The following is a 14,225-nucleotide window of genomic DNA, read 5'->3' as shown; positions in this document are numbered from 1 at the left end:
ATCTTTTTAATCTGTGAACCTGCTCCACAGACCGATGTTACTGGGACTATGCATACCAGCCCAGTAGCAATTATTCCAGTACCTAATGCAAATACAATATGATTTCTCTATAATTTTAGTATTCTCAGAATTGTATGTTGAAGATGGCGTTGGTCATTCTGTCACTTTGGCAACCCCACTGACCAGCTCATGTGTGGCTGATGATTTCCTCTTACCCCCCAGTCATGTAGGTCCTACTCTAGAAGCCAACCCAAAGAAGTTGAGGGAGGTGACGGTTGTGTTGTGCAAGTGCAGACCCCACAAGTCAGTGCTGGGTTGCTGAGGGACACAACCCAGCATTTTTCCAAAAAAATCCTGCACACTTCGAGGCTGGAGCATGCTCAGTGTCAAGTTGTGAACATTAGGCTAGTGTAAAATCACAGGAAAAAATGCCTGTTATTCCTGTCAAAAACTTTTGCAGTGAAGCTTCAGTGCATGACAGTATTTCTCTCCTATTCTCATTGTAATCATTTTCAAGTTTCCTAATTTCTGGGAGCAAACACGTTTTGTTTTGTCATATATGACAAGATGCTAATGTTGCCTTACAAGAACCTCTGTTTTTCTTGTTGTTAATTAGGAAAAAACAAATCTAGTGACTGTCTTCTAAGTTACCCAGCAATTAAGCAATGAAATGTTTTCCTTTCTAGTGCTTGTTCTTAGAAGCATTTGGAGAGCTGAAGATGACTATTAATCTTTTCTGTTATCCTCCCCCTCCCCCAGTTTGATCTTTTTTTGCGGAACTGGGTGATGCCATTTTCATTTTATCTTCTGGGCTGGAATGTTGATGCTATTCTTTGAGACTTAGCAAACAGATGCCTCAGGCTGACTGTAGCATTTCTCTTCAGGTTACATCCCATTGTTTGTATGGAAAAAAGTGTTTTGTTTTGAATGATATTTGTCGATTATTTCCAAGGCATCTGTTCCTTTGCAGTACTTTTTAACTACCACTTTTTAGCATATGGTTTGGGTCAGTGATCAAAAGAATTATTGAAAGTACTAAATGGACATTTCAGAAACATGACAGAAAAAGGCAAAGTGTATTATTATTATTAATCTATTTTTCTTTAATGATAGCTTATATTCCTATCCGGCATCCAGTCCACAGAAGTGTCCTTGAATGGGCTGGTGCGACTTCTCCAGTATAAACTCTACCAGTCAGCTTTCTCAAAGTGAAGCAAAACGTTTATGGCAGCCTGCTGAGAGGACACTTTCAAATCCCGTTAAGATCTTATGGCACAGCACTGCTGGCTGCCTAAATAACAATTTGACAGGACAGCTCAGTTTATTATTTTCTGGGGATTAGTATTGTATCCCAAATGATTTAACATAAGTGATAGATGCACTCAGGAAACCTATGGTATTTTTTAAGTGGCTGAGCTCAGTCTTTACAAGGCTAGTATCGCAATGCTGATGTGATGGCTGAAGATGCTCCAGCCATCAGTGGAATTAGGGAGAATTTCACAATGGTAATTCACATTGTCTTGAGCTCCCCCAGCTAATCCTCTAGCGTACATGGCTGCTTTTGAGCTTTTCTCTGCATTACTTTTCTTCTGGTTTAAATAAGCTCTGTGCTCTGGGTGCTAGAGGGATAAGTTAGGAGTCAGAAATAGTATGAAAAATACATTTGAACACTTTGCATAGTTTGGGCAGGTGTTTATAGAGACAGGGGACAGAGGGGGGGTTGCTAAGATGGTCTGAACTACAGGCCAGGTATATCCAGAACTGTGAGCCTGAAAAGCTTGCACACAGCTCCTGCCTGTCAGGGCTAAATCCCTGTAGGTTCCTCACTTTATGGCCGCACTAAGATATCCCAGGTGGCCGCAATCTGTTTGTGCATATGTCTGGAAGCACTCCATTCCCATCACTTTTTTAACAACTTGTGTCTAAGACCTGTCTCCTTGAAGGTGTTTGATCTGTGAGGCAGATCAAGCACATCAGAGCCTACCCAAACATGATAGCGTTGGCTATTCTAATACACAGCCAAGGGAGCAGTGGCAATACTGCCTCACCCAACCAGTGTGGGTTAGGAGTTATAGTTACTAAAGATGTGGAGATGATGGGGGTAAAACTTAGTGGCACAAAGCCTAGCTGTGATGCTTGATGACAAGAAATTAGAAAGAGCCCTGTGAGCATCAGACTTGGGGAAGCTGTTTAAGCAATAAACTCAACAGACTCGTGAGAGCATGGCCTCCGTACCAGGTTGTGCTGGTTGTAGAAGTTCTAGCAGTAGAGCCTAATATTCTTCGTTTCCTGCTGACCTGTGTTGACGTTTTGTTCTCGCTCACCAGCATACAACAGGGATCTGTAGCATGCACACTGTAAAATTGATCATTCATGTTAAATGTATTCTGGATGAGAATCTTCCCCATTCTTCCACTTGAGCACATCCTGAATCTTTTGCATGGAGAGATGCACTTTGTATGGAGAGTAAACTTACTTATTACAAAGGTTTTAATGCTAATAGGGGGGCTAACATCAACTCATGATGATGGAGCTAGCATTTACTTTGGGTCACTGCATTAGCTGTTCTTGCCTTTTCAAGTGTGTTGTAAGCAAAGCCTCTCTGATTAAGTCTAACACTGCTGTCGCAGAAAAATAATTTAGAGGCGAAAGAATGATTTGTTCTTATGCCTTGGACAGTGCTGTGTACAGTCTCCCTGTTGGGTACGGTATTCTCAGGCTGCGTAAGGTCGCCTTGCGCTGCTAAAGCCTTTGCATTCTAACACTTCAACTGTGCGCAGAGCAAGTCCAGCATATTTGACATAGTTGCTGTTATCGGGTTTAAACTGACTAGTATTTAGGTTTCTTCTTTATGAAAGGCATTGTAAAAGCCAGACTGCTGCTATTAATAACAGATGCGATCTACCTCTGGCACATTGCAGAGATTCGGTTCACTAATCCATTACATTACACCCTCTTATGTTGCAGTATTCTGCCAGTGGAAGAATCAAGCGCAAGATGCACTTTTTTGTTTATTTAAATGCAGAGAGCTTACCATCAGCAAGTTTTACATGCATACATGTATCCTGCTTTTATTTGCAAAGCAGGGTCCCCAGCCAGGACCTAGGAAGACATTCTTCTATGAGGTACAAATGCAGGGTCAGAGTCCCCTACTACAAATGAGCCTTGGCATTTAGTGCCAGGGAGCACGTGCTGGGATGTGGATGTTAGGGCAATGTGCAGAGAGTGAATTTGGAACAGTGGTGGAACTTTACGCTTGCCCAGATAGCTGTCAGATAACTTCTGATTGTGACAACTGCAGTTTTGGTGTAACAGTTTATAAAGTCCCATTTCAAGTACTTCTGTCTTCTTTATAGTTTAGGACTTAGTTTTTGTTGATGTGTACTGTAAGAGCATGTTAGATTTTCTATATACTATAATTAGCCCCTTCTTTGGAGGAGCAGAGAACTGGAAGAATATATATTAAACTAGATCTAATGCATGTGTTTTAAATAAAAATGTATTTTTTTTCCTTAATGGAATACCATGACCCAGACGAGATGTCATGTCCACTTGGGAAAGCTAATTATCTCACTTTGCAAAACTGAGAGTATAACTTGGAGTGGATTTTTTTTTTCCCCTGTGAAAGCTTCTGCTGTACTTGTTCTTTACAGGGTTTCTCTGAGGGCAGAAGATCTGGAAGCCAACGGATAATCTTAGCAAGATGGAGAAATTGTGAGAACATGCTCTAGGACCTTGATAAGGTGCCCTCCTGCATTTCTTCTTGTCTTTTTTTTTGTGTGTGCATGTGTGAAGGATTCAAGAAAGTATTGGATAGGCAGTGGGAGAAGACTGTTTTTGGTTTTCAGCTTAAATTATGAAGCAGATTCTTTTATTGCATATTAAAGACTAGTCTTTTCAAACTATAATCAAAGATATAAATGTTTTATTCATAGCTGAGACATAGTTTAAGGCCAGAAGGGACCATTACGATCATCATTTCTAACCTCCTGCATAATTACTATTTGCCATTGTTGAGTGAAAGAAAAAACTAGCTGTAGTTTCTTGGAGAAAGATCAGTATAAGCCAAACACATTTTAAACTAATTATGAATACTGTGTGCAGTACATATAATAAAGCTGAAAACATGAATGCGCTTTGTCCTGGGCTACATTACAAAAAATATTTTAGGTGAGTCTTGACTTTTTCAAGATTGCATCAGAATTGTTTTTAAAATTATCAAAGAAAGGAAGGCAGGAGTAGGCTTGACATTTTTAAATCCTTTTTGTTGCTACTATTTTAGGCTTTTTGAAACTTCAAACTCTATAAAAAGGTAAAGACTGTGTACACATTTGGGCTAAAAAGAGAAGAATGTGACATTTGCATGATATGAATTGATGCCATAAACACTGTACACAATGATATTTCTCCGGGGAAGACTTTTTAACACAAAATGTTGAGCTTGAAGATTCCTTCTACTAAATGCTCATTATAAAATCAATATACTTACATATAATTTTCATTGAGTAAATGTTAAAACAAATGTCATAGAATCATGGAATGGTTTGGGTTGGTAGGGACCTTAAAGACCATCTAATTCCACCCCTCTCGCCATGGGCAGGGACACCTCCCACCAGACCAAGTTGCCCAAAGCCCCATCCAGCCTGGCCTTGAACACCTCCAGGGATGGGGCATCCACAGCTTCTCTGGGCAGCCTGTGCCAGGGCCTCACCACCCTCAGAGTAAATAATTACTTCCTTATATATAATCAAAATCTGCTCTCTTTCAGTTTAAATCCATTATTCCTTGTCCTGACACTACAAGCCCTGGTAAAAAGTCCCTCACCAGCTTTCTTGTAGGCCCACTTAAGGTACTGGAAGGCTGCTATAAGGTCCCCCTGGAGCCTTCTCCTCTCCAGGCTGAACAACCCCAACTCCCTCAGCCTGATTTCATAGGAGAGGTGCTCCAGCCTTCTGATCATCTTCATAGCCCTTCTCTGGACCTGCTCCAACAGGTCTGTGTCCTTCTTGTGCTGGGGGCCCCAGAGCTGAGCGTGGGGCTCCAGATGGGGTCTCACAAGGGCAGAGCAGAGGGGCACAATCATCTCCCTCACTCTGCTGACCACACTGTTTTTGTTGCAGTCCAGGATACGGTTGGCTTTCTGGGTTGCAAGCGCACATTGCTGTCTCACGTTGAGCTTCTTCAACCACCATGCTTAGATCCTTCTCCTCAGGGCTGCTCTCAGTCCATTCTCTGCCCAGCATGTGTTTGTGCTTGGGATTGCCTCGGCCCACGTGCAGCACCTTGCACTTGGCCTTGTTGAACTTCATGAGGAGCTCACAGGCCCACCTCTCAAGCCTGTCCAGGTCTCTCTGATCTTATACGAAGATAATTGTATCATGTGCATGTAGTGTCAAGTAGCATAGATTAAATTTATGTGCATGCAGTAGAGCATATGAAGAAATGCAGTGTCACTACATAAAATTACGGTTAAGATTTATTCTAGGCCATCATCTTCTCTTACAATGTTTTCAGTGATCTGATTTTTATTAAGGTAGGATTTTTGGCTAGGTACTCTGAATTTGAGGAATACAATAAAACATTTCTTATCATCCATACAAACCACTTAAGTTATAGAGAATCATTAAATGGCTGTTTTCTGACAAAGCGATAAGGGCACATATGTTAATTGCCCACAAAATCTATAGGTATGAACTGGATTCATGGGTAGAAAGTTTCAAGTGAAAAGACAACAAGAAAAGAGGAGATTTTCTTAGTTATCCAAAGATGTGGTGTCAAAAGAATATTTTTCCATGAAGTTAACATTCAGGTGAAAGATCAGTGACATCTGCACCAGGGACTGTATTTCATGCAACTTGATCGAACTCTTTCTTCTCAGATGCAAATCCTCATTTAGCAGTGTCACCCTTGGTAGGAAGTCGTGTGTGACTAGGATTACTATTTTTTTTCCCCAGCCTTGTCCTCTTTTTCTGACCTCTAGAACTCTGTTCAAGCAGATTTTATGGGAGATTTGGTCCATTTATTTATTTTTTTTTCCTGCAGTTCCTGTCAAAGAAGGGAGCTAAGCTATAGCTTTCTCAGAAAGAGCCAGAAAGCTGTCAGGCTTGTTAGGCTGAGGTATCCACTGTGAGGACGAGAGGGTCATCAGCAGGCTGCTGTTGTGTGCGTGGAGCAGCACTGCAGAGCTGAGCAGAAAGTAGCTCTGGAAAGGCTCATTTGAGAGGCGTGGAGGGGAAGAGAGAGAAGTAAAAGAGCCCTGGGTTGAGATTTGAGTAAACTCCTCATTGCAACTTCATTGGCAGTGAAGTTGATGACCTCTCCTTTTCACCTCATGGTGAAGTGTGAACAAAGACGGGGTAAAGTCCAATCCCTACGCATTGTTCATTCCTTCAGCTCGTTAAGTTTCCTGCCTCAGGTGGCTCAAGGCAGGGTTTCACAGACTCGTGTTGGAAGCTGCAGTACCGACTGGTGTTCCCTGGCTGTGCCAGGTACCTGGCCACCCACCACTCTCCATCTACCTGAGCTGGCTGTGGGTCTGCTGGGGAGGGGGAGAGGTGAGAGGCAGCTAGTTGTGGCAATTGTCACAGAGGGCAGAGAGAGAGCAAGGGACAGAGACTAGACTGTTTCCACCAAACTTTCAAAATCCTGCTTATTACAGAAAGGAGAGAAAACGTTAGAACAATGTCATCTGGAGTAGAAAATCACAGATAATGTGAACACAGGGAAGAAGCAGAAGGCTAGGAGTTGCCTCTGTGCTCAGAAGAGCAGAAACAGGAGCACCACAAAGACACTACGGGAAGGACTGATTTATCTGGATCCCAGTTAAGGGATGATTTGGCCTGATAGTCTGGGAAGCGGTTGTCTAACGTCTAGTGGACTCAGATCGCAGCAGCAGTCTGTCATCCTGCTGCAGCTTGCTGTAAGGGTGGCTCTTGGAAGGTAGCTCAAGAAGTGATTCCCTTTTTTTCCTACAGATGATTTCCACCTGCTCTTTTATGAAGGCCCACCAGATTAGTAGCTGGCATGCGTTTTTGTGAGCAGTTACCTCAGTCAAACGAGAATCTGGCAGTCTTCGAATCCTTTCTTTCCTGAGTTGTCTCTGGTGCAGTTATTGAAACCATGACACAGCTGTAAGCCTGACCTGAAGCCCCTTACAGATGGTGTGCATCAGTAGGGTTTAGATCAGCATCCTTGAAATACCAGGGCAAAAACTGTTAGATTGGCTTAGCCACTAACTGTAACTCTGATTTAGAGCAAAGTTGTATGTCTACTTCTAATTATCCCAAATGCAGTCTGTTATAAATCAGAGAGAGACAAATTAAATGATAGAAGATGATATCATAAATTATAACTCAAAAAAAATCTGAAGTTAAACCACACTGTAAACGGATCCAGAGAGCCTTAATTCTGCTCTTTGGTGGCAACAGAAATAGCCATGGTGTGCTAGTCACACAGTAAGTGCTGTTAGCCTTTAAACAACTTGCAAGCAATAGGGCAGGGTCACCCTGCTATCCCTGTGCACAGGACACCCTGTTCATGGGTGTCCACAAAAAGGAAAGCTTCTGGGACCATTCCACTCACCCAAACAAGGCTGTCTGTCAGCATTCAGAACAATCTAACCATGAACTACTACACACACTGTTGAACAAATACTTAAAAAAAAAAAAAAAAAAAAAAAAAAAAAGGCAAACACCCCTCCAGTCAAAAAGATCAATCCACTCCAAAAACATTTAGTAAGTGTTTTTGTATAGGCTATCATCTACATCTATCTCTTTGTGCTCGAGCCTGAAATTAATTTTCTCTTCAATGTCTTCCCAAGATTTACTTTGCAGATATACATTTGTATGTGGAGACAATTTAAGAAACCATTTCCCCCACTGGAGATTATACTTTTTGAAAGCGCTTATTAGTTTAGTCAAGCTTCTGAAAAGCAGAGCAATTTATTTTGACTTATTTATTAGGGAAATTGATAGTGTAAGTGAAGCATTTTATTGTAAGTAGTCTCATTATCACTGAAATGTGAACAAAGTATGACAAGTTGCGCTTGAATTCTACATCCAGGTGTTAACTTGAACTGGAAATTAACCTTAATGGTGCTTCTTTTTTATATTACTGGAAAGCGGAAAGAATGATATATATATATATATATAATATATATATATACTTTTCCTGTGGAGTTTTACACGGAGGTTTTCTGACAGTCTTCAGTGCTACAACAACATTCTGCAGCACAGTCATAGTCTCTGAAAATATGCCTTGGTCTCAGAATCAAGTGTAGATGAACTCACTGGCATCAAATTAGTCAAGAACGAAGCCACAAGGTCCATGCAAGGTTTAACATCTTTGACATTTACATTTCTAATGGTTAAAGTGACATAAAGGAGGAGAGGAAATGGTGTATGGCACAACAGAGGAAGGAATGGAGTGGAGAAAATGGTACACTGCTCATGCTTCAGAAAATGGTCTGCATTGGCTGTGGAGCAGTTTGGTTAGCTGAAGAACGGAACAGACTGCTGAGGGGTGTATGCAGAAGTGAAATGTTTGCTAGAATCTTCCCTAGAAAGATTAGAAACAGAGGACAAAGAGGGATCTCGAGGATTATTGAGCAAAGTTCTCTGTCATTACAGGCTGTGTCACTTAATCCTTTCTAATCCCATAATTAGTTTTCTTTTGTATTTAGAGGTTTCATTTTCCCACTAATTTGCTTAATTCATTGTTTGTCTCCCTGTCTCTAATACATTTATTACCATCTTTTTGATATCGTAGGTACATTTTGGTTGTAACTGGTGTTGGGCTGCTGGGGTTTATCCTCAAAGACCTACAGTTAATTTGTATTCAAGAGTATTTGTATCTCTATAGTGTAGCAGTCTTAGCTAGGAAATATTCGGAGAAGAATTCTAATGTCAAATGGAAAAACTGATTCAAATAGGAGTTCTTTGTGCTCTCTAAGTTATAAGTACTATAAATAAATTACTTGATAAACTAACTCTGTTTATGATAGCTACCAGGTGATGTGCTGCATTGTTCTAGAGAAAATTTAACTTTACAGTATTTTCTCTTGATAGTTAGTGCTTCTATATTATGGTTATCAGTTACTGCTTCATCATCATTACAAAGTTATATACTTTCTAAACTCTTTAATTCTGTTGGCAGACATTTTAAGGGCACTTAACCGCAAAAGTATAATGCAGAAGACAGTATCTGGAAAGTCTCCTTTCTGTTTTTCTACTCTAGAAGAAACAATTGACCCCTGATAACAAGTGCTGCAGTCAGAGCCACAGCAGTGCATGGAAAGAAGCAGCCAGCAGCAGGTGAAGCAAAGCAATTGGTGACTCTGGTTTGTCCTTTTGTCACAGGTAGGGGTCCTGCCAAGACTGGAGTCACAGCTCCTGTCCTCCCTCCATCAGCCCTTCTGTTCTGACGACTGAGCTGCTGTTGAGCAACATTTGTGACACCATTTCCACTTATGGTTACTATTTGGTGAGCAAAGATAATTTCTATTTTTTGCTACTTGAAGGTTAGGATTGCCTCCTGGCCACCTTTCTAGTCATCTTGTACTGATTTTAATATTGTAGTAAGTTCCAAGAATGAACAGAAAAATATGTCAGTCGAAAGCTGGTTTTTCCATTCTGAGTTTTTTGTTCTTCAGTTAGTGATCAGAGAAGCACTAATTATTTGACGATGGCTGATGACTGGTGGAACAACTTTCAAAAGAAGCAGACTCTCATAGGAAAGTGCTCACCAGTAAGGAAAGAAGCAAACAGTGAGGCTATTTCAGGGTTCAGAAGGGTAAACCATAATCTGAACTGGCTGATGCAAGGTCAGATGTCTCTGCTTAGCGATGTCCTAATTAGTAATGCCTCTGATGAACTAGGAGAGCAATACTGCCAGTCTGATGTTAATCACATGAACCTCACTCACTTAATTGGATTGTGTTTTGCCACTTTGCAAATCCTAATTATACAAAGTGACTGTTTAGCAGCAAACATGCTTTAACTCTACAAAAGATTTTTCTTTTCCTTTGTCACGCTTGTCATTAAAATAAGGCCCCTTTCAAGAAGTATGCTTCTGCTCCAGTTAGATGGCAGCTATGGGGTTTTTATTTTTTCCATCTGAAATCAATATTTACTGGTAAAATCCCACCAATGGGATGTTTCTACAGTTTCTAAAGTGATGATGTAATGGAAGAACATTGTCACAAAATAATGGTCTCCTGCTGGTTCAGAAAAAACAAAGCAGAGCAGTTATTGATTGCAAAGCAGGGACACATTGACTGTATGAGTGTTTTCTTGCAATGAGGTTGTAAGTTACTCTTCATTTCTGTTAGTCCTAATGAATAATATAGATTTATTTGTTTTGTTATGTGGGTGTCGGTGCAGGAGTGATTACTGCACTGTTACTGTCTAATTGTATTCTGTTTGGGCTATACAATAGAGTGACTGATTTGGGTTTCTAGAGGTAGAGGACCTAAGACTCTCCATCCCCACTGTGTCATTCAGCAAATCAGGCTACCTCCTCATGATGTTGTATTAAGAAATATGTTATCATCTTATCTCTCTGGGGTGTACATTTCTGTGGCATTCAAGGATCAAAGGAAGTTTAGTGGAGTCTGTCTCTTCTAGTCTCCAGAGGTGTCTCTTTCTTTTGCTTTCTTTCCATCTGTGTATCTCATAGCGTCTAGTCCTCCTTCCTAGCATCTCTTATATGGCAGCCAGGGCAGGGACAGGCTATGAACTTTCTTTTCTTGATGGTGAGTAAAACGAATTAGAGGGTATTTCCCAGTGCCTGCTATATAGAGAAGATTGTCTCCTAACAACCAACATGAAATGTCATCTTCAAACAATTGCAATTGTTTGTGCAAATAAATGTCCTGCCTGATCGTGGCTGCCTACAGGGTGGCTGAGTTGGAGCAGTCCTTTTATTTTTTTATTTTTATTTGCTTATTATTTTAGGATCAACCCACCCTAAAGACAAATATTTAGGAATAAACATTTTTTAGGAGTAAAAAAAATATTTCTCTTTAGGGTGGGTTGATCAAAACTACAAGTGTTGGCCTAAAGTGGCTCCCACTAAAAGCAGTGATGAAGCTCCCATAATGGCAATGGTTGAACTAAAACTGCCCGGTAGATTATGCTAGGGCAGCTTCTCCCATGAGCACAGCCTCTTTCTTTTATGGGATGTGAATACATCATACAGTGCTGCAGTAGGCAGACTTCCCTTGAAGCACTGTAGGCATATGTACCTCGTGCTCAACCAGAACTAATTGGTTCAGCTCATCAACGCTATTTCACTGTGCTCACATGATTTTAAAGACCCCCCTGTGCCTTGGTGTATATACCTAGCTCTTGGTGTGTCATTCAGTGCACCAACTTGATCGGCATTTCCTCAGATGCTGTAAAAGCAATACAGAGTGAACGTGCCCCAGAAATCTAGGTTTCACCACTTCAACACATTTGTTTCTAGATGGCAACTGTTTGCTTATTTCCACAATGTATTTTTCTTCTGCAAAAATACAAATGAGGATGACAGCTACCATAGGCAGCAGCTCTGATAGGATCCTTCTATTCTCAGTAGTACCCAAATCTGTTTTCCCCATACACAAACCTCAGAATTCCATTTAGAGATATGAAGACGACTTAAGTGGATTGGTGAATATTTATGAAAGACAAACAGCAACAGTCAGCAAGTAGAGAACCAACAAAAAGACTTGTGTTTTCTCCTGACTAACACACTTCCTTTTTCCAAAAGTAAAACTATTTTCTATGCTTTCAAAAAGTTTATCTTGTATTTTAAAGCAATTTTTTTTTTTCTAAACTGAGGATTTTTTTTTCCAAAACAGGTATTGGAATATTTCTGGTTACAAACAAGCAAACAAACAAACAAAACTAATTAAACAAAACCAAACAAATTAATCATCAAGAGTTCCACCAGTTCCTTATTTTTATTTATGTATTTATTTATTTCTGAATAAGACAAAAACTACTGCTTTTTAATGTGGGATCTTTATATCTGTAAAGAAAGTGGCCCTATGCACACCTGCATGATGTTTCTTACTCTGGTCCTGGTACATGGAGCTGCTTCTAGTGTGGTAGTTAATGCTTTTGCTCCTGGAGATTTGTAGCCTTAAGAGGCAGAGACCTGGACACAGTCCTAACTGTAACTTGTAAGTAGGTTAGGCTAAAACAAAACTGTAAGTAGTCTAGGGGAGGGAAAGAAAGAAAGAAAGAAAGAAAAAGTAAATGGTGTATCCACAGTGCACTCCGAAATCTGTGTCTTTTCTGACCACGCAGGTTGCAGACCTGGCCAGCAAGTGCCACTGCTCATTCCTAATGCCAGCACCTTGATTTCCTGTCCCTGAAACCTGAGCAAATGAGGGAGTAGGAGAGAAGAAACAGGTCTGTTTGACACAGTAAACCATCCGTATCTCATCCTGACAGAGTTTGGATGTTGCCTTGCTGTCTGCCGCTCCATTAACTATCCCCTTCCTCCTCAGACAGCTGCTGGGCACCTGTATCTAATTGCATTTTCTTCTGTTTAGGTATCTGCCTTTCATTTTTCATCATGTTATGTATCTAATCTGGTCTGTGATATTTCAAAAGAATTTCTTACTGAAGCATTTCAAATGTCTTACAAAAGTAGATGTGAGAAAGGGCCATGAGAGGAAATGGAAAATGGTCAATGATGTGCACTTCCTTTTTTCTTTTTTTCTTGTTATATTCAGCTTCTTCTTATGTTACTTCTAGGGAAGGTTACCTCAAAACCGGTGTGTGGATTTCACTCTCTGAGAATGGAGTACAATAGAGCCAAGTATGATATCTTTTGGCAGATTGCTCCATAGCTAAGTTCCTGCTTTTGTAAATGCTGGTTGTCAGATGCTGAACATCTGATCATCTCCAGCTGCGGGATCTCTGAGGTGTACAATTGTCTGTCTGAAATACAGTGGATTAGCTGCTGTTGAGGTATTGATGAGCAAAAGTGCTGGAGCAATCTCCTTGCACATCTCCTCCTGGAGAGAGGACTAAAACAAAAAGTTTTTAAATGTCAAATTGTGTATGTGTATGTAACAGTTTTATTATAATATTGCTTAGGAAGTCTTCTGGCACCATGAGAACCAGCGAGTTTGGGTGAACTTGCAGTCTGTGTGGATCAGATGAGACAAGCTCTAGTCCAGCAGGCAGGTCAGGGGAACAGCAGGCACCATTTTCATCCTCAGTTTTAGCACTGGGCTTGCTGGTAGAGAGAGGTCAATGTGACATGGGCCTCAGCTGGTCCTTTTAGGCTATGCCTGAAACTGTGGAGCAGGTTTAAGGGCAGTGGTGTATTCAGTGTAAATACTGTATTGGCATACGTTTAGCACGGGGCAGCAAAGGAGTTAAACACGGCATACTATATATATATATACATATATATATATATCTACATTAATCTACCACGCTGTGGAAAATGAGATACAAATCAAAAACAGATAAAAAATTCAAGCACCTTGAGAAAACAGTCTCCTAATCTAAAAGTAAACACTCTCAGATAAAACTATAAATACTTCTGCATTTTCCAATACTGCAAGATTATTGGATTTTTTTTAAATTGGTGTTGAAGACTACTGACACGATCATAGGCTCTTCTTTTATTAGATAAACAATCCTTTTTTACTTCCCTCTAAAGCAAACAGGTTCTTGAGAGTGATTAATAATTTATGACTGAGAAGCTGTAATTGTAGGTAACATTTTTGCCTTGTTAGTTGAGAGAGGAGTTGGGGGAAAGTAACCTATACACCAAGGGAAATGGGCACCTGCATAATAGAAATAACCAGCACCTTAGGAAATGTTGCAAATAGACCAGATGCCAAATACAGAGCACGGAAATAGGTAGTTAAAAATTGGGAGACAGAAATAAGTATGACCCTCACCCTAGCAGGCTTCTGGGCAGAGGTGTGACTTAATTCATGTGAACGTGCGCCTGCCTAAGTGTTTGCGAGGGCAGGGTCTTGGTTTGCAGTGCATCCAGGGTTTGGTAATTGCTGGCCTTTTTACAGTGATGCTCAGGCTCTGTAGTCAGAGCCACGGGCTCTCTGTATGTGGGGTGGTAGAACATAAGCTGCAGAAGACAGTGTGAGCTGCAGGGTTTTGTTGTTCGGCTTTCATCTCCAGACTGAATTCACTAAAATACGTTGACTAATGGAAGTGTGACATGGGGTTATGAGGTGCTTAGGGTCAGTTCAGTAGAGG

The 14,225-nt window shown here is 40.7% G+C and overlaps 1 protein-coding gene across 4 annotated transcripts in view; it reads left to right on the top strand.

The window, feature by feature from the left end:
• LOC136790812 (uncharacterized) overlaps positions 1-14,225 on the top strand; it is a 61,350-nt gene that overhangs the window by 12,022 nt on the left and 35,103 nt on the right. For 2 of the 4 annotated variants that reach the window (XM_066996680.1, XM_066996679.1), the window contains exons 4-6: positions 3,654-3,743; positions 9,357-9,480; positions 12,291-12,395. The gene's annotated coding sequence lies outside the window, so the exon portion shown is untranslated. The remainder of the gene's footprint in view (positions 1-3,653; positions 3,744-9,356; positions 9,481-12,290; positions 12,396-14,225) is intronic. The other 2 variants (XM_066996682.1, XM_066996681.1) reach the window with 1 other exon arrangement.

Source organism: Anser cygnoides, chromosome 4 (assembly GCF_040182565.1).
Source record: "Anser cygnoides isolate HZ-2024a breed goose chromosome 4, Taihu_goose_T2T_genome, whole genome shotgun sequence".
NCBI lineage: Eukaryota > Metazoa > Chordata > Aves > Anseriformes > Anatidae > Anser > Anser cygnoides.
The sequence above is the reverse complement of the archived record's forward strand: the minus strand, read 5'-3'. Positions and strand labels throughout refer to the sequence as shown.